We start from the raw sequence: 18145 nt of genomic DNA, 5'->3' as shown, positions 1-18145 counted from the left end.
AGGTCTTCCAGGACTAACTTCAGAGCCTATAACCTCAGGGATTCTGCAGCTCTGGGAAGAGCCACCATGAGGAACCCTGTTGGAACCCTATGGGGACAGAGCTTCACGGCCCCAGGGGAGTAATGGGGATTCAGCCCCTGGGAGATCACCATCAACACCACAGCCTGAACTGAACCCCTGCCCTGAGAGGCTCACAGGCTACTCTGAAGAACAAAGAGGGTTGTTAAGGGGTACAGGGGTCTGCACAGGCCCGCCCACCCCAGAGCAGATGGGCAGAGATACATCTCCTGACCTCAACCTGAAGTATGGAAACAGTCCCAGACGCTAGTGGGAAGGAGAAAATGTGGGAGCCATCAGTCATGTTGTAGAATGAGATATCCCCTTCCTTCAGGTCCAGGAAAACCCCTACCCTATGGGGAATTGGCACAAGGAGTCCTGAATTATCAGGCAGGGAATGGAGTTTATGTTCATACATCCCCACAACCCAGAACCCCTTTTCTGGGGATTCCTTATACGAGCCCTTCCTCTCCTCTCCACATCTCTCCTACAGACCCCCAGAGCCCACTCACTTCTCCATTCCTGATCTCCACCACCCAGTAACAGCGCCCTGATTGATGCCCTCCTGAACTAAGATGCTACACTGTTTTTCTGGGTCCTTAGTTGTATACTTCCAGGTCACACAAGACTTTTCATCAGAAACAGCCAGGTTTGGATCTGCAGACCCTGGATCCAGAGTGACAGACACTGCAGAGAGAACTGCCAATCATTTGAGGTCTCGCCTTTCCCTATAATAAAGCACACATCAACCACCCCCACCACCAGACACCTAGATGCATGTGGGTAGGGTTAAGCCTCCTGAGATTAGAATTTTGTGACTCAAGCACAACCCCACCAACCAGGAGAAGGAACTAAAGACTGATCTGGGAGGACAAGACTGGACTCCAACACTGAAGGGTATCTCTTTAGCATCTGAAATCATCCACACCCACCAACCCACCTATGTGACTTTCACCACCCCATCTGCACCTGCCACCACTGACGGGGCCAACATCTGTGTCACCACAGCAAGCTGAGGAGAGGTAAGCCACCCTGGAGCAGCAGTAGGAGGACCCAGAAAGAACTCAAAGTAACTCACAAGGCAGGAACTTCTCCTTCCGCCAATCTACAAAAGAACCACATGTTTCTTCTTAAGGCTTTGAGAAGTCTGAATACACTGGGGTCTGTATCTAGTCTTCTGAAATACACTGATGCAAGGGTTACAGGGAAATATCTTTTGGAAACATTCCCTGATGCATTTATTACACACACACACACACACACACACACACACACACACACGGGCATCACCCTACAGCCTTCCCATAAAAGCTAAGCCATAAAGCTTAACACCACTGAGAGGCTGTGTAACAACCTGAAAAGAAGAATCTATGCCCAGATTCCACTCAAATTATGTTTTCTCAATCCTTAGCCACATATCCATCATGAAAGTTAGGTTTTCTTGAAAAGAATGGGGGAGATCAAAATACAAGTACACATGGCATACTTTAAAACACATACTTTAAAACACTGGCACCTGCAACAGTCAGTTGAGCATCTGGCTCCTGATTTGGGCTCAGGTCATAATCTCAGAGTGGTTGGATCCAGCCCCCCTATCAGGCTCCAGGTTCAGCATGGAATCTGCTTGAGATTTTCAACACTCCACCTACTCCAATGGCTCTAAATAAATAACTAAATAAATACAATCTTTGTTTTAAGATTTTATTTATTTGAGAGAGAGACAGTGATAGTGAAAGACAGCAAGAGCAGGGAGGAGAGGGAGAAGCAGTGTTCCCACTGAGCAGGGAGTCCAATGTGGGGTTCGATCCAACAACCTGGGGTCATGACCTGAGCCAAAGGCAGCTGCTTAAGAAACTGAGCCACCCAGGTGCCCCTAAAAAGCTTTTTTTTAATTCAAGAAAAAAATAGCCAAACTGTGGAAGGAACCAAGATGTCCTTCAGCAGATGAATATATAAAGCAGATGTGGTTCATATTTACAATGGAATATTATTCAGCCATCAGAAAGGATGAATACCCCCCATTTGCACTGACCTGGTTGGAACTGGAGAGGATTATACTAAGTGAAATAAGTCAAGCAGACAACGATCACATGGTTTTACTCATATGTGCAACATAAGGAATAGCATGGAAGACTTTAGAGGAAAGAAGGGAAAACTGAAGTGGGGGGAATAAGACAGGGGACAAACTATGAGAGACTATGGACTCCAAGAAACCATCTGAGGATTTCAGAAGGGTGGCGGTGGGAGGATGGGGTAGCCTGGAGATAGATATTAAAGTGGGGACGTGTTGTAATGAGCACTGGGTGTTACATGCAAATAATGAATCACGGAACACTAAACTAATGGTGTACTGCATGATGACTAACATAACATAATAAAAAATGTTTTATCAGTATGCTTCATGGGAAAAATATTTTTTAATTAATTAATTAATTAATTAAATCATGCACATCAATTCAGCAGAAAAGGGGAAATGCGAAATATGATTCTTTGATCATCACTTTTCACATACATCCCAAGAATCAGCGAGGCCCTCTAAGGAACCTCACACATCTGGACTCCTGGTTTCCTTCACCTCTGGCTTCCCTTTCTCTACATTGACAGTTTATATCCCTGATCGTAAATAGAAACAGGCAAAAAGAAAAAGCACATATTACACAGGTTCAAAGGGCCCAGATTCTTAATCTACCCCAGTACTAAAGGAACCTCTGGATAACTTTTCATTGCTTTAGGATCCCCAGACCACTCTCATGTCCCCACACCACTGGAAGATCAAGATGAGCTCATTATCAGAGGCAAATCTGGTTACATGATTACTTTCAAACAGCTTAAAACAAGTATAAGTCTTCTCAGAAAAATCTCAAACAGGTATCAGGAGTTTATTACTTTTCATACATGCAAATAACTTGCACATCTTCTTGTATAATGCCTCTTGTATACTTCTACCACTCTTAATCCACCAATAATCTCTCCAAAGGAATCTCAGGCTCTCCACTTTCCTTCTCCGCTCCTCCTCTTTTCCTAACACATTTTTTCTTTCCTGATTTTAACTCCACTTTTCCCTAGTAAAGAATTTTAGCTCTTCTAGTTTTCTCCTTTTGCATCTTCACACTTTGCCTCCAATAAACCCAACCAAGTTAAGCCCATCAGGTAAGAGCAATATTCTCCTAAAAAGAGAGATAATGGTTGTGAACAATTATCAGTAGCTGTTTTTAAAAACACATACATATCAATATCATAATGTTAAATATTTAATATATAATATATATTTAATAATTAATATGATTATAACATATATAAGTTATTGCTCTTCTTACACAACGATATACAAAAGATGTTGTATATAATTGCAGGTGGTTCACAGACCCCACCTCCAGGAATCCATAAATATCCTGGTGGTGCTGCATCATAGATTCAGATCACCTGCTCTAAAGTATTTAATTCCTCAACACCTAAGGAGGCTTAAAGGAAGAAACCCAGTTCCAACAGGGAGTCAGAGCATGAGGAAGCAAAATAAAGACCAACATACCAGAGGTTTAGCAAGAAACAGGAAAATCAAAACCGGAGACCAAAAATGTAGGAATGTCAGGGTAAAATGGATTCAGAACCAAGAACCCACCTAGGAAGACCTGAGTCCTAAGCAGGCAAGCTTGGTTTCTGAAATCCTCTACACACAAGAGTTTCTGATTTATAAAGTCACTATCCTGTTTCAGACCTCTCTGTTGTCAATGCACCAATTAAAAGTATAAATTGAGCAGTGGGTTCAGAGGGTGTTGGTAACCCTAACAGTGACCTGCAGTAGAGAGTGGGTCAGAATGGAGGCAGATCTGTGTTCCCAAGGACAGTCCTTACAGTGTTAAGAGAAGGAAGACAAAAGTGACAAGAGTAGCAGGACACCAACCCATCCTGGTATAGGGTCTGTGACATAGAAGGTGGCTGAGTTGAGCCTGGGGAGATAAGGTAACAGGAAACTGAGTAGCTCACCTGCATACAGATGTGCCTTCCTCCAGACTGAAAGGGAACACACCCTGGTGAGACCTCAGTCAGAACAAGTCTGCTCAGCATTCATCTACTGACACTTGCCTCCCCTCTGGGCTAAAGGTGACACTAACTGCAGAGTGGGGAGAGGCTGGAAAGGAAATGACCTCCTGCCATGTGCTGACATACACTGTATAAAAAATTACGGAGATAAAACATATAAAATTCCATAATTATAAAAACATCATTACTACACCTGGTGATTTTGAACACAGAGATATTTGAGAAATAACCCAAAATGAGAGTATTTCAGGTAGGGATGTGATGTAAACTCTAGAGTAAAAGTGGCCAATCCTTCTCAGATAACACAATCACTATCTGGGGACATTGACAGCTCATTCCACCACATTCTCACACACAGTCTGTACAGTCCTTTACCCATCACTTTGTGATCACAACTTCAAGGAACTGGAGAAAACACACTCTCCCTGGTTGGTGTTATGGAGCTAAGGTCACACTCCTATCCTTAGTGACCCCATTAATTTATATAGTTCTTTTCTTGAAATCTCAAGCAGCTGGCTTTTGGATTCAAGTGCTAACAGAACTAGTTGCACTAAAGGCTAAAGAGCTAGCAATATGGCACGCAGGTCAGCATTGGAATAAACCCAAGGTGCACGACAGACTCCAGGAACCACCATCACCCCAGGTTTCCGGGAACTGGGTGGGAAACAGTGGCCCAGATTGGAGAAAGCTCATGGAACAGGGTTCTTCCTCCCACCAGCTTCTGCTTCTGCCCCAGAGAAGGTCCACATGTTACTGCCTGAAACAAGGAAAGGGGACATCTTGACTTAGGTGGAACAAAAACGCAAGGACACCTGGACAGTCACTCACGAGTCAGGTAAACAGATTTCCTCCAGTCTGAAAGGCAACACAGGAAACAGGCGAGCTAAGAACCAGAATGTCTCCTTCAAAGAAGACACAGAAACTTCTAGAGAAAAAGCAGAACTTACCAAGATCTGCTTGGAGTTCATCTGAAAGAGAGTGAGAAATAAGCATGAACCCCCATCGCTAAGAATACCAAAGATTGCACCCGACAAACCCACAAGTGCACATGTCAGTATCCTAGAAGTTATAGCTCTAGATCCATCGAGCCTCCACAGCTCCATGTCCTCTCTGGACCTCCTCAGCCACTTGCTCCAGGGCAAGAGCCCTCCCTCCACTTTTCCTCCGCACCGGCTGCCACACTCACAGACTGTGGCCACTTCACTGCCTTACCTCTGGCTTTCAATGCCTCCTCCTTTGCCCGCTGGTTCTCATCATTTTCCCTATGGAGTTTCTCCCATTCCTTCATCTCCTGGCACTTAGCAGTTTGTTCTCTCTTGGTGTAGTAGGCAGTCCCAAAGAGTAACAGTATCAACAAGGTCAGGATCACCATGAAAGCTGACATCCAGGGAGAAGTCTGGGGAAAGAAGTCCTCTGTGTCCAGCCATATACACAGTCAGGACAGTCCAGTATACACAGTCCATATCCACAGCCCAGAACAGTCCACTCAGCACACCTAGAGACTCCCAGTCCCTCCCTATGGCCCTACTGGGAGAGGGAAACAGCACGGACCTGGGATAAAAATGGCCATTGCTTTCTCTTGGCTCAGGATTGGGTTAAGAAGGAAGCAGGTCACATTCTCCAAAGAGCTATGTTTTACCACCAGCGCAGCCTCCACACTGAACAGCCCTTCAGCATTTTGGACATGAGTCTCAGAAATGTCAAGAACTTCTCTCCACTGAGGGCTCTCCACTGTACCTGGGGCTTTGGAAAACACCCCGACACCTTACACACCACCCGGACCCCTTCCTCCTCTGGCCCTGTGATGAGCACTGGAGCGGCAGAGCCCATACCTGCAAGAGAGAAGTGGGAGAGTACAGGGAGGTCTCCCAGAGCCCAGGGATGCAAGCAAAGCCTTCCTGTGCACACCTCCAGGGGAGGCATTGCACTCTGGGGGCTCCACTGGGGAGTGATCACGGCAGGGAGCAAAGCAGGGGTCCTACCGCAGAAAACAAACAGAAGGAGCATGGGGACCTATGGTAGGCAAAGAAGGCAGGTTTCTTCTCCCTAAACATGAGGGTGGGAAGTCCATTGTCCAGATTGACAGAAGGAGGAATTTGCTTTCAGATTCCATCCTTCTCTGCTCTTCTCACCTCACACACTCTCCAGGTCATCTGCACACACACTGCCACTTGGTACATCACTTCACCTTCATAAAATCTAACTACCTCCTGAGCATCCTCCCTAATATCCACATACCTGAGGGTTACCTCTGCCTGAATTCCTCACAGATGCTTCAAACTCAAATCCTGAACAGGTTCATACTTGGTCCCATCTTTGATAGCCTGATTCCAATCCTTCAGCCTTCCTTACAGCCAGTTCACCCTCAGCCACATTCTGTTAGTGCCTTCACACACTGCTTCTAGGCTCCATCATGTGACTTGGTTCAGCCACTGAGAGTTCAGGGAATATGACTCCAGCAGTGTGGAAACTACTTTTGCCATTTGCCTTGCCCTCTCCCATGAAAACGACATGCTCAGGCTAGCACTACTTTTCTAGCTAAAGTTGTCCTAGACCAGCCAAGAGCCAGCTAAACAACACCCATGTGAGCAAACCCAGCCAAGGACCACTGTCAGGACAAATAAAAATTAAGGCAAAGAGGCTTAATTGTCCCTGTTGAAAATAAAGGAAGAAAGTCCCTTCCTTTTTTTTTTTTTTTCATCATTTATTGAGAAAACATGTGACTGTGGGTGCTTTCTCTCCTCTTTGAAATGTACATAAGTCCACTGAAAAACACAGATAGGCCTTTTGCCAGCTTTGTGATCCAGGAATGTCTTTCTCAAAGATCTGGGAAACTTCTCTTTGAACGGCTCACTCAAGGAAGACAACACCTTCTCCTCTCTTCTCTCTCTTCTCCTTCCTGTGCCAGGGTATTTGCCTAACCTCAGTGGGCACCAGGATCCTCATGTAAAACCACTTCCTGTTATAAAAATGGGAGACTTAGTTTTTCTTCTAGATGAGGACAACTAGCTAACATAGATGGTCACCCTATTACTGTGTAAATCTAGGGTGAACTGTTTGTGACAGATGGTGCTGTCATGTCCACTTACTTGAGAGCTAGTAACCATCTATCCTGAGAACATATGTGTAATGAGCTGTGTCTGCATGGCTATGGAAAAGAGTGATTTTCTTTGTCTTTGCATCTCTTCAAAGATTGCCTATGATACACATCACATTTTGGTAAATCTAATTCTACAATAAAAGGGTTTTCTTTCCCATTATCTGTGTGAAGGAGATTTCTCCAAGATCTCCTTTTAATTATATTTCCCCAACATGACCAAAGATGCATGAGCAAGCCCAGTTAAGAGTAACTGAATACTGCTACAAATGGCTAACAGACACATGAAAAAATGTTCAACATCACTAGCCATCGGGGAAATAAATATCAAAACAACATTGAGGGGTGCCTGTGTGGATCACTGGGTTAAGCCTCTACCTTCAGCACAGTTCATGATCTCAGGGTGCTAGGATCCAGCCCTGCTCCTGGATTTCTGCTCAGCTGGGAGCCTGCTCTCCCCCCACCCCATCGCCTGCTGTTCTGCCTACCTGTGATCTCTCTCTCTCTCTCTGTCCAATAAATAAATAAAATCTTTAAAAAAACACATTGAGATATTACTTTGCATCAGGTAGAATGGCAAAGATTAACAAGGCAGTAAACAAAAAATCTTGAGAGGATGTGGAGAAAGGTGAATCCTCTGACACTGTTGGTGGGAATGCAAGTTGGAGCAGCCACTTGGGAAAATAGTGTACCAACTCCTCAAAATATTAAAAATAGAGCTACCCTATGACCCTGCAATTGCACTACTGGGTATTTACCCCAAAGATACAGATGTAGGGAAAAGAAGCCAATATTCATAGCAGGAATGTCCACAACAGCCAAACTGTGGAAGGAGCCAAGATGCCTTCAACAGATGAATGGATGAACAAGAAGTGATTCATATACAAGTGGAATATTACTCAGCCATCAGAAAGGAAGAATACTCACCATTTGCACTGACATGGATGAAACTGGAGGGGATTATGCTAAGTGAAATAAGTCAAGCAGAGAAAGACAATTATATGGTTTACTCATATGTGCAACATAAGGAATAGCATGGAAGACATAAGGGGAAGGAAGGGACACCTGAAGCGGGGATATTGTAGGTGGAGATGAACCATGAGAGACTATGGAATCTGAGAAACAATCTGAGGGTTTCAGAGGTGAGAGGGTGAGAGGATGGTTTAGCCCAGTGATGGGTATTAAGGAGGGAACGTGTTGTGATAAGCACTGGGTGTTCTACACAAATAATAAATCACTAAACACTACATCAAAAACTAATGATGTACTATCCATACTCGAGGAACTACAGAACACTCATGAAAGAAGTTGAAGAAGACACAAAAACCGGAAAAGCATTCCATGCTCATGGGTTGAAAGAATAAACATTGTTAAAATGTCTATACTGGGGGGGGGAGTCAAGATGGCAGAGAAGTAGCAGGCTGAGACTACATCATGTAGCAGGAGATCAGCTAGATAGCTTATCTAAAGATGCAAACACCTACAAATCCAATGGGAGATCGAAGAGAAGAAGAACAGCAACTTTAGAAACAGAAAATCAACCACTTTCTGAAAGGTAGGACTGGTGGAGAAGTGAATCCAAAGCGCCGGGAAGATAAACCGTGGGGGGAGGGGCCAGCAAGTGGCGGAGCAACGGAGCACTAAATCAGGACTTTTAAAAGTCTGTTCCGCTGAGGGACATCGCTCCACAGGCTAAACCGGGGTGAAGCCCACGTGGGGTCAGCGTGGCCTCAGGTCCCGCAGGGTCACAGAAGTATGGGGGTGTCTGAGTGTCACAGAACTTGCAGGTATTAGAACAGGGAAGCCGGCTACAGAGACAGAGCCAAGGAGTGAACTCTTGGCTCGGGGTTACCTTGAACCGGTCACAGGCTCAGTCAGGTCAGAGCACGGCCGGAGGCCAGGTAGACGGGAGTAATTGGGCGCTATTCTCTGAGGACGCACTGAGGGCTGGGGACTAGAGCTCTCGGCTCCTCCAGGCCAGAGACTGGGAGGCTGCCATTTTCATTCCCATCCTCTGGAACTCTACAGAAAGCGCTCAGGGAACAAAAGCTCCTGAAAGCAAACCCAAGCGGATTACTCAGCCCGGTCCCTGGTAAGGGCGGTACAATTCTCCCTGGGGCAAAGACACTTGAAAATCACTACAACAGGCCCCTCCCCCAGAAGATCAACAAGAAATCCAGCCAGGACCAAGTTCACCTACCAAGAAGAGCAGGTTCAATACCAAGGAGAGCAGCGGAATTCCAGAGGAGGAGAAAGCAAAGCACGGAACTCATGGCTTTATCCCCATGATTCTTTAGCCTTGCAGTTAATTTTATTTTTCAATTTTTTTTCTTCTTCTGCTAAATTTTTTTAACTTTTACCCTTTTCTTTTTTAAGGTTTTTTAACTAGTTTATCTAATATATATTTTTTTATTTTTTATATTTTTTCTTTATTTGTTTTCTTTTTTTAATTGTTTTTTTTTTTTTTGAAGCTCCTTTTATGCCCTTTCTCCCCCCCATGATTTGGGATCTCTTCTGATTTGGTTAAAGCGTATTTTCCTGAAGTCTTTGCCACCATTTTTGTATTTTACTTGCTCCTTCATATACTCTTATCTGGACAAAATGACAAGGCGGAAAAATTCACCACAAAAAAAAAGAACAAGAGGCAGTACTGAGGCTAGGGACCTAATCAATACAGACATTGGTAATATGTCAGATCTAGAGTTCAGAATGATGATTCTCAAGGTTCTACCCAGGCTCGAAAAAGGCATGGAAGATATTAGAGAAACACTCTCTGGAGATATAAAAGCCCTTTCTGGAGAAATAAAAGAACTAAAATGTAACCAAGTTGAAATAAAAAAAGCTATTAATGAGGTGCAATCAAAAATGGAGGCTCTCACTGCTAGGATAAATGAGGCAGAAGAAATAATTAGTGATATAGAAGACCAAATGACAGAGAATAAAGAAGCTGAGCAAAAGAGGGACAAACAGCTACTGGACCACAAGGAGAAAATTCAAGAGATAAGTGACACCATAAGGCAAAACAACATTAGAATAATTGGGATTCTAGAAGAAGAAGAAAGAGAGGGGAGCAGAAGGTATATTGCAGAGAATTATTGGAGAGAATTTCCCTAATATGGCAAAGGGAAGAAGCATCAAAATCCAGGAGGTGCAGAGAACCCCCCTCAAAATCAACAAGAATAGGTCCACACCCCATCACCTAATAATAAAATTTGCAAGTCTTAGTGACAAAGAGAAAATCCTGAAAGCAGCCCGGGAAAAGATGTCTGTAACATACAATGGTAAAAATATTAGATTGGCAGCGGACTTATCCACAGAGACCTGGCAGACCAGAAAGAGCTGGCATGATATATTCAGAGCACTAAACGAGAAAAACATGCAGCCAAGAATACTATATCCAGCTAGGCTATCATTGAAAATAGAAGGAGAGATAAAAAGCTTCCAGGACAAACAAAACCTGAAAGAATTTGCAAACACCAAAACAGCTCTACAAGAAATACTGAAAGTGGTCCTCTAAGCAGAGAGAGAGCCTAAAAGTAGTAGATCAGAAAGGAACAGAGACAGTATACAGTAACAGTCACCTTACAGGCAATAAAATGGCACTAAATTCATATCTCTCAATATGAATGTTAATGGGCTAAATGCCCCAATCAAAAGACACAGGGTATCAGAATGGATAAAAAAACAAAACCCATCTATATGTTGCCTACAAGAAACTCATTTTAAACGCGAAGACACCTCCAGATTTAAAGAGAGGGAGTGGAAAACAATTTACCATGCTAATGGACATCAGAAGAATGCAGGAGTGGCAATCCTTATATCAGATTAATTAGATTTTAAGCCAAATACTATAAAAAGAGATGAGGAAAGGCACTATATCATACTCAAAGGATCTGTCCAACAAGAAGATCTAACAATTTTAAATATCTATGCCCCTAACATGGGAGCAGGCAACTATATAAACCAATTAATAACAAAACCAAAGAAACACATCAACAATAATACAATAATAGTAGGGGACTTTAACACTCCCCTCACTGAAATGGACAGATCATCCAAGTAAAAGATCAACAAGGATATAAAGGCCTTAAATGACACACTGGACCAGATGGACATCACAGATATATTCAGAACATTTCATCTCAAAGCAACAGAATACACATTCTTCTCTAGTGCACATGGACCATTCTCCAGAATAGATCACATCCTGGGTCCTAAATCAGGTCTCAACCAGTATCAAAAGACTGGGATCATTCCCTGCATATTTTCAGACCACAATGTTCTGAAGCTAGAACTCAATCACAAGAGGAAATTTGGAAAGAACCCAAATACATGGAGACTAAACAGCATCCTTGTAAAGAATGAATGGGTCAACCAGGAAATTAAAGAAGAATTGAAAAAATTCATGGAAACAAATGATAATGAAAACACAACAGTTCAAAATCTGTGGGACACAGCAAAGGCAGTCCTAAGAGGAAAATATATAGCGGTACAAGCCTTTCTCAAGAAACAAGAAAGGTCTCAAGTACACAACCTAACCCTACACCTAACGGAGCTGGAGAAAGAACGAGAAAGAAACCCTAAACCCAGCAGGAGAAGAGAAATCATAAAGATCAGAGCAGAAATCAATGAAATAAGTCAAGCAGAGAGAGTCAATTATCATATGGTTTCACTTATTTGTGGAGCATAACAAATAGCATGGAGGACAAGGGGAGTTAGAGAGAAGAAGGGAGTTGAGGGAAATTGGAAGGGGAGATGAACCATGAGAGACTAGGGACTCTGAAAAACAATCTGAGGGTTTTGAAGGGGCAGGGGGTGGGAGGTTGGGGGAACCAGGTGGTGGGTATTGGAGAAGGCACGGATTGCATGGAGCACTGGGTTTGGTGCAAAAACAATAGTGTTACGCTGAATAGAAATAAAAATTTTTTTTAAAAAATCAATGAAATAGAAACCAAAAAAAACAATAGAGCAAATCAACAAAAGTAGGAGCTGGTTCTTTGAAATAATTAATAAGATTGATAAACCCCTGGCCAGACTTATCAAAAAGAAAAGAGAAAGGACCCAAATAAATAAAATTATGAATGAAAGAAGAGAGATCACAACTAACACCAAAGAAATACAAACAATTATAAGAACATACCATGAGAAACTGTACACAAACAAATTTGACAATCTGAAAGAAATGGATGCATTTCTAGAGACATACAAACTACCACAACTGAACCAGGAAAAAATAGAAAACCTCAACAGACCCATAACCAGTAAGGAGATTGAAACAGTCATCAAAAATCTCCAAACAAACAAAAGCCCAGGGCCAGACATCTTCCCAGGGGAATTCTACCAAACATTTAAAGAAGAACTAATTCCTATTCTCCTGAAACTGTTCCAAAAAGTAGAAATGGAAGGAAAACTTCCAAACTCATTTGATGAGGCCAGCATCACCTTGATCCCAAAACCAGACAAAAACCCCATCAAAAAAGAGAACTACAGACCAATATCCTTGATGAACACAGATGCAAAAATTCTCACTAAAATACTAACCAATAGGATCCAACAGTACATTAAAAGGATTATTCACCATGACCAAGTGGGATTTATTCCAGGGCTGTAAGGTTGGTTCAACATCCGCAAATCAATCAATGTGATACAACATATTAATAAAAGAAAGAACAAGAACCATATGATACGCTCCATAGATGCTGAAAAAGCATTTGACAAAGTACAGCATCCCTTCCTGATCAAAACTCTTCAAAGTGTAGGGATAGAGGGCACATACCTCAATATTATCAAAGCCATCTACGAAAAACCCACCGCAAATATCATTCTCAATGGAGAAAAACTGAAAGCTTTTCCGCTAAGATCAGGAGCACGGCAGGGATGTCCATTATCACCACTGCTATTCAACATAGTACTAGAAGTCCTAGCCTCAGCAATCAGACAAAGAAAGGAAATTAAAGGCATCCAAATCAGCAAAGAAGAAGTCAAACTATCACTCTTCACAGATGATATGATACTATATGTGGAAAACCCAAAAGACTCCACTCCAAAACTGCTTAGAACTTGTACAGGAATTCAGTAAAGTGTCAGGATATAAAATCAATGCACAGAAATCAGTTGCATTTCTCTACACCAACAACAAGACAGAAGAAAGAGAAATTAAGGAGTCAATCCCATTTACAATTGCACCCAAAACTATAAGATCCCTAGGAATAAACCTAACCAAAGAGGCTAAGAATCTATACTCAGAAAACTATAAAGTACTCATGAAAGAAATTGTGGAAGACACAAAGAAATGGAAAAATGTTCCATGCTCCTGGATTGGAAGAACAAATATTGTGAAAATGTCTATGCTACCTAACGCAATCTACACATTTAATGCAATTCCTATCAAAGTACCATCCATTTTTTTCAAAGAAATGGAACAAATAATCCTAAAATTTATATGGAACCAGAAAAGACCTCGAATAGCCAAAGCAATATTGAAAAAGAAAGCCAAAGTTGGTGGCATCACAATTCCGGACTTTAAGCTCTATTACAAAGCTGTCATCACCAAGACAGCATGGTACTGGCACAAAAACAGACACATAGATCAATGGTACAGAATAGAGAGCCCAGAAATAGACCCTCAACTCTATGGTCAACTAATCTTCGACAAAGCAGGAAAGAATATCCAATGGAAAAAAGACAACCTCTTCAATAAATGGTGTTGGGAAAATTGGACAGCCACATGCAGAAAAATGAAATTGGACCATTTCCTTACACCACACACGAAAATAGACTCAAAATGGATGAAGGACCTCAATGTGAGAAAGGAATCCATCAAAATCCTTGAGGAGAACACAGGCAGCAACCTCTTCGAACTCAGCCGCAGCAACATCTTCCTAGGAACATCGCCAAAAGCAAGGGAAGCAAGGGCAAAAATGAACTATTGGGATTTCATCAAGATCAAAAGCTTTTGCACAGAAAAGGAAACAGTTAACGAAACCAAAAGACAACTGACAGAATGGGAGAAGATATTTGCTAATGACATTTCAGATAATTGCATGGAGCACTGGGTGTGGTACAAAAACAATGAATACTGCTATGCTGAAAATAAATTTAAAAAATGATTAAATTTTAAAAAAAGGGCTAGTGTCCAAAATCTAAAAAGAACTTAGCAAACTCAACACCCAAAGAACAAATAATCCAATCAAGAAATAGGGAGAGGACACGAACAGACATTTCTGCAAAGAAGACATCCAGATGGCCAACAGACACATGAAAAAGTGCTCCACATCACTCACCATCAGGGAAATACAAATCAAAACCACAATGAGATATCACCTCACACCAGTCAGAATGTCTAAAATTAACAAGTCAGGAAATGACAGATGCTGGCGAGGATGCGGAGAAAGGGGAACCCTCCTATACTGCTGGTGGGAATAAAAGCTGGTGCAACCACTCTGGAAAACAACATGGAGGTTCCTCAAAATGTTGAAAATAGAACTACCCTATGACCCAGCAATTGCACTACTGGGTATTTACCCTAAAGAGACAAACGTAGTGATCCGAAGGGGCACGTGCACCCGAATGTTTATAGCAGCAATGTCTACAATAGCCAAACTATGGAAAGAACCTAGACGTCCATCCACAGATGAATGGATAAAGAAGTGGTATATATACACAATGGAGTACTATGCAGCCATCAAAAGAAATGAAATCTTGCCATCTGTGACGATGTGGATGGAACTAGAGGGTATTGTGTTTAGCGAAATAAGTCAATCAGAGAAAGACAATTATCATATGGTCTCCCTGATATGAGGAAGTGGAGATACAACATGGGGGGTTAAGGGGCTAGGAGAAGAATAAATGAAACAAGATGGGATTGGGAGGGAGACAAACCATAAGTGACTCTTAATCTCACAAAACAAACTGAGGGTTGCTAGTGGGAGGGGGGTTGGGAGAGTGGGGTGGGGTTATGGACATTGGGAAGGGTATGTGCTATGGTGAGTGCTGTAAAGTGTGTAAACCTGGTGATTCACAGACCTGTACCCCTGGGGATAAAAATATATTATATGTTTATGTTTAAAAAAAATTAAAAATTAAAAAAATAAATAAAAAAAATAAAATGTCTATACTGCCTAGAGCAATCTATACTTTCAATGCCATCCCAATCAAAATTCCACTAGCATTTTTCAAAGAATTGGAACAAACAATCCTAAAATTTGTATTGATCCAGAAGAGACCCCGAATTGCTAAGGAAATGTTGAAAAAGAAAAACAAAAGTGGGGGCATCATGTTGCCTGATTTCAAGCTTTACTACAAAGTTGTGGTCACCAAAACAGCATGGTACTGGCACAAAAGCAGACACATAGACCGGTGGAACAGAGTAGAGAGCCCAGATATGGACTCACAACTCTATGATTGACTAATCTTTGAGAAAACAGGAAAAAATACCCAGTGGAAAAGGGACAGTCTCTTCAATGAACGGTGCTGGGAAAATTGGACAGCTATGTGTAGAAGAATGAAACTTGACCATTCCCTTACACATACACAAAGATAAACTCAAAATGGATAAAAGACCTCAACATGAAGCAGGAATCTGTCAAAATCCTAGAGGAGAACATAGGCAGTAACCTCTTTGACATTGGCCACAGCAACTTCTTTCAAGACATGTCCCCAAAGGCATAGGAAACAAAAGCAAAAATGACCTTTTGGGATTTCATCAAGATCAAAAGCTCTGCACAGCAAAGGAATGTCAACAAAATAAAGAGACAACCCACGGAATAGGAGAGATATTTGCAGATGACACTCCAGACAAAGGGCTGGTATCCAAGATCTATAAAGAACTCCTCAAACTCAACACACACAAAACATAATCACATCAAAAAATGGGCAGAAGATATGAACAGACACTTCTTCAAAGAAGACATACAAATGCCAACAGACACATGAAAAAAATGCTCATCATCATTAGCCATCAGGGAGATTCAAATCAAAACCACATTCAGATACCACCTTACACCAGTTAGAATGGCCAAAATTAACAAAACAGGAAACAAAAAGTGTTGGAGAATATGTGGAGAAAGGGGAACCCTCTGACACTGTTGGTAGGAATGCAAGTTGGTGCAGCCACTTTGGAAAACAGTGTGGAGATTCCTTAAGAAATTAAAAATAGAGCTTCCCTATGACCGTAAAATTGCACTACTGGGTATTTACTCCAAAGATACAGATGTAGTGAAAAGAAGGGCCATCTGTACCCCTATGTTCATAACAGTAATGACCATGGTCACTAAACTGTGGAGAGAGCCAAGATGCCCTTCAACAGATGAATGGATAAAGAAGATGTGGTCCATATACACAATGGCATATTATGCCTCCATCAGAAAGGATGAATATCCAACTTTTGTATCAACATGGACAGGACTGGAAGAGATTATGCTGAGTGAAATAAGTCAAGTAGAGAGAATCAGTTATCATATGGTTTCACTTACTTATGGGGCATAAGGAATAACATGGAGAACATTGGGAGTTAGAGAGGAGAAGTGAGTTGGGGGAAATCGGACAGGGAGATGAAACATGAGAGTCTGTGGAGTCTGAGAAACAAACTGAGGGTTTTGGAGAGGAGAATGGGGGTTTAGGTGACCCTGCTGTTGGGTATTATGGAGGGCACGTGGAACACTGGGTGTGGTGCATAAACAATGCATCTTGGAACACTGAAAAAAATTTTTTTAATTTAAAAAAATCATTATATGTTGAAAAATGTTAACATTTTGGATATATTGGGTTAAATAAAACACTAAATTTTTTAAAAATCTAATGATTTACTTACTATATGGTAACTAACATAACATAATAAAAAAGGGCAGCTAACTACATGAACACTGGGTGTTATATGCAACTGATGACTTATTGAACTCTACATCTGCAATTAACGATGTACTATATGTTGGCTAATTGAATTTAAATAAAAAAATGAAACTGGAAAAATGAAGGGAAAAAGAAGAAGCCAAACAGAGCCTAGATTAGCTAAATTCACTTAATGCCCAAGTTAAATAAATAGCTGTCTGCCACTGAGAGCTCTGTACTGTGTGTTACACAGCATCAGGACAATTGGGAAATAACATATAATTATCAATATTTCTACTACAGTTAAACAATTGGCAAAAGAGAAACCCTAGGATTCTCTGTAGTCCCCTCTTCCCCCTTCACCTATCGCCAAATCTACTGACTCATTTGTGTCTAGTTTCCAAACCTCTCTGAAGCCAAATATCTCCCACCCCAGAGCCCCCACATGAAGTCAGACAGCCAACCTTCCTCTGTGTAACTACATTCATGCCTTCAGTCTCCTCACCTTTCATCTATCCTCCCTCACACTGTCAAAGCAAACCACCCACCCTACACCACTCTGTTTAAAATTTCTTCACCTCTACATTCAAACTCTGTTACATAGCACAAAAAGCCTTCTATACTCTCACATCTGCCTCTCCCCCACTAAACAGCTGTCCATTTCTCCCCAGTTTCCATTCCTGCACTCCCCAGGGAACACACACTCCAGCCCCAGGACTGTATGGTTAACTCTTCAATACCACAGTCACCATGCTCTCTGTGCCCCTCATAGTCCAGACCACAAACCAGAAAGGCCCTTTGGAAGAGACTGGTGGCCCCAAGAACCTTCTCAAGTATGTGCTACTCACAAAAGTTTCCCGATCAATCTCTTCTCTGTGCACCTGGTCCAGAAACACTTGTTTATGCCAGGGTTCTCACTTCTCCCCACCCCACTATTCACCTCTCTCACCAACCATGTGGCCTCCCTGTGTGCCCAACACACCTGCCTCATGCCTAACTCGGTTACATCACATAGCTGTTCTTATGCTTGGAACTCTCACCCCCAGATAGCCACTTCTCCAAATGTCTACTCAGCACTACCTAACACCCTCTATAACCCAACTGTTTACACTTTTATTGCTT

The 18145-nt window shown here is 42.1% G+C and overlaps 1 pseudogene; it reads right to left on the bottom strand.

The window, feature by feature from the left end:
• Positions 1–87: 87 nt before the first annotated feature.
• On the bottom strand, positions 88–6021 carry LOC111152429 (annotated as a pseudogene).
• Positions 6022–18145: the final 12124 nt, after the last annotated feature.

This window comes from Enhydra lutris, unplaced genomic scaffold, assembly GCF_002288905.1.
Source record: "Enhydra lutris kenyoni isolate GAN:26980312 unplaced genomic scaffold, ASM228890v2 scaffoldscaffold28, whole genome shotgun sequence".
NCBI classification, from domain to species: domain Eukaryota; kingdom Metazoa; phylum Chordata; class Mammalia; order Carnivora; family Mustelidae; genus Enhydra; species Enhydra lutris.
The sequence above is the reverse complement of the archived record's forward strand: the minus strand, read 5'-3'. Positions and strand labels throughout refer to the sequence as shown.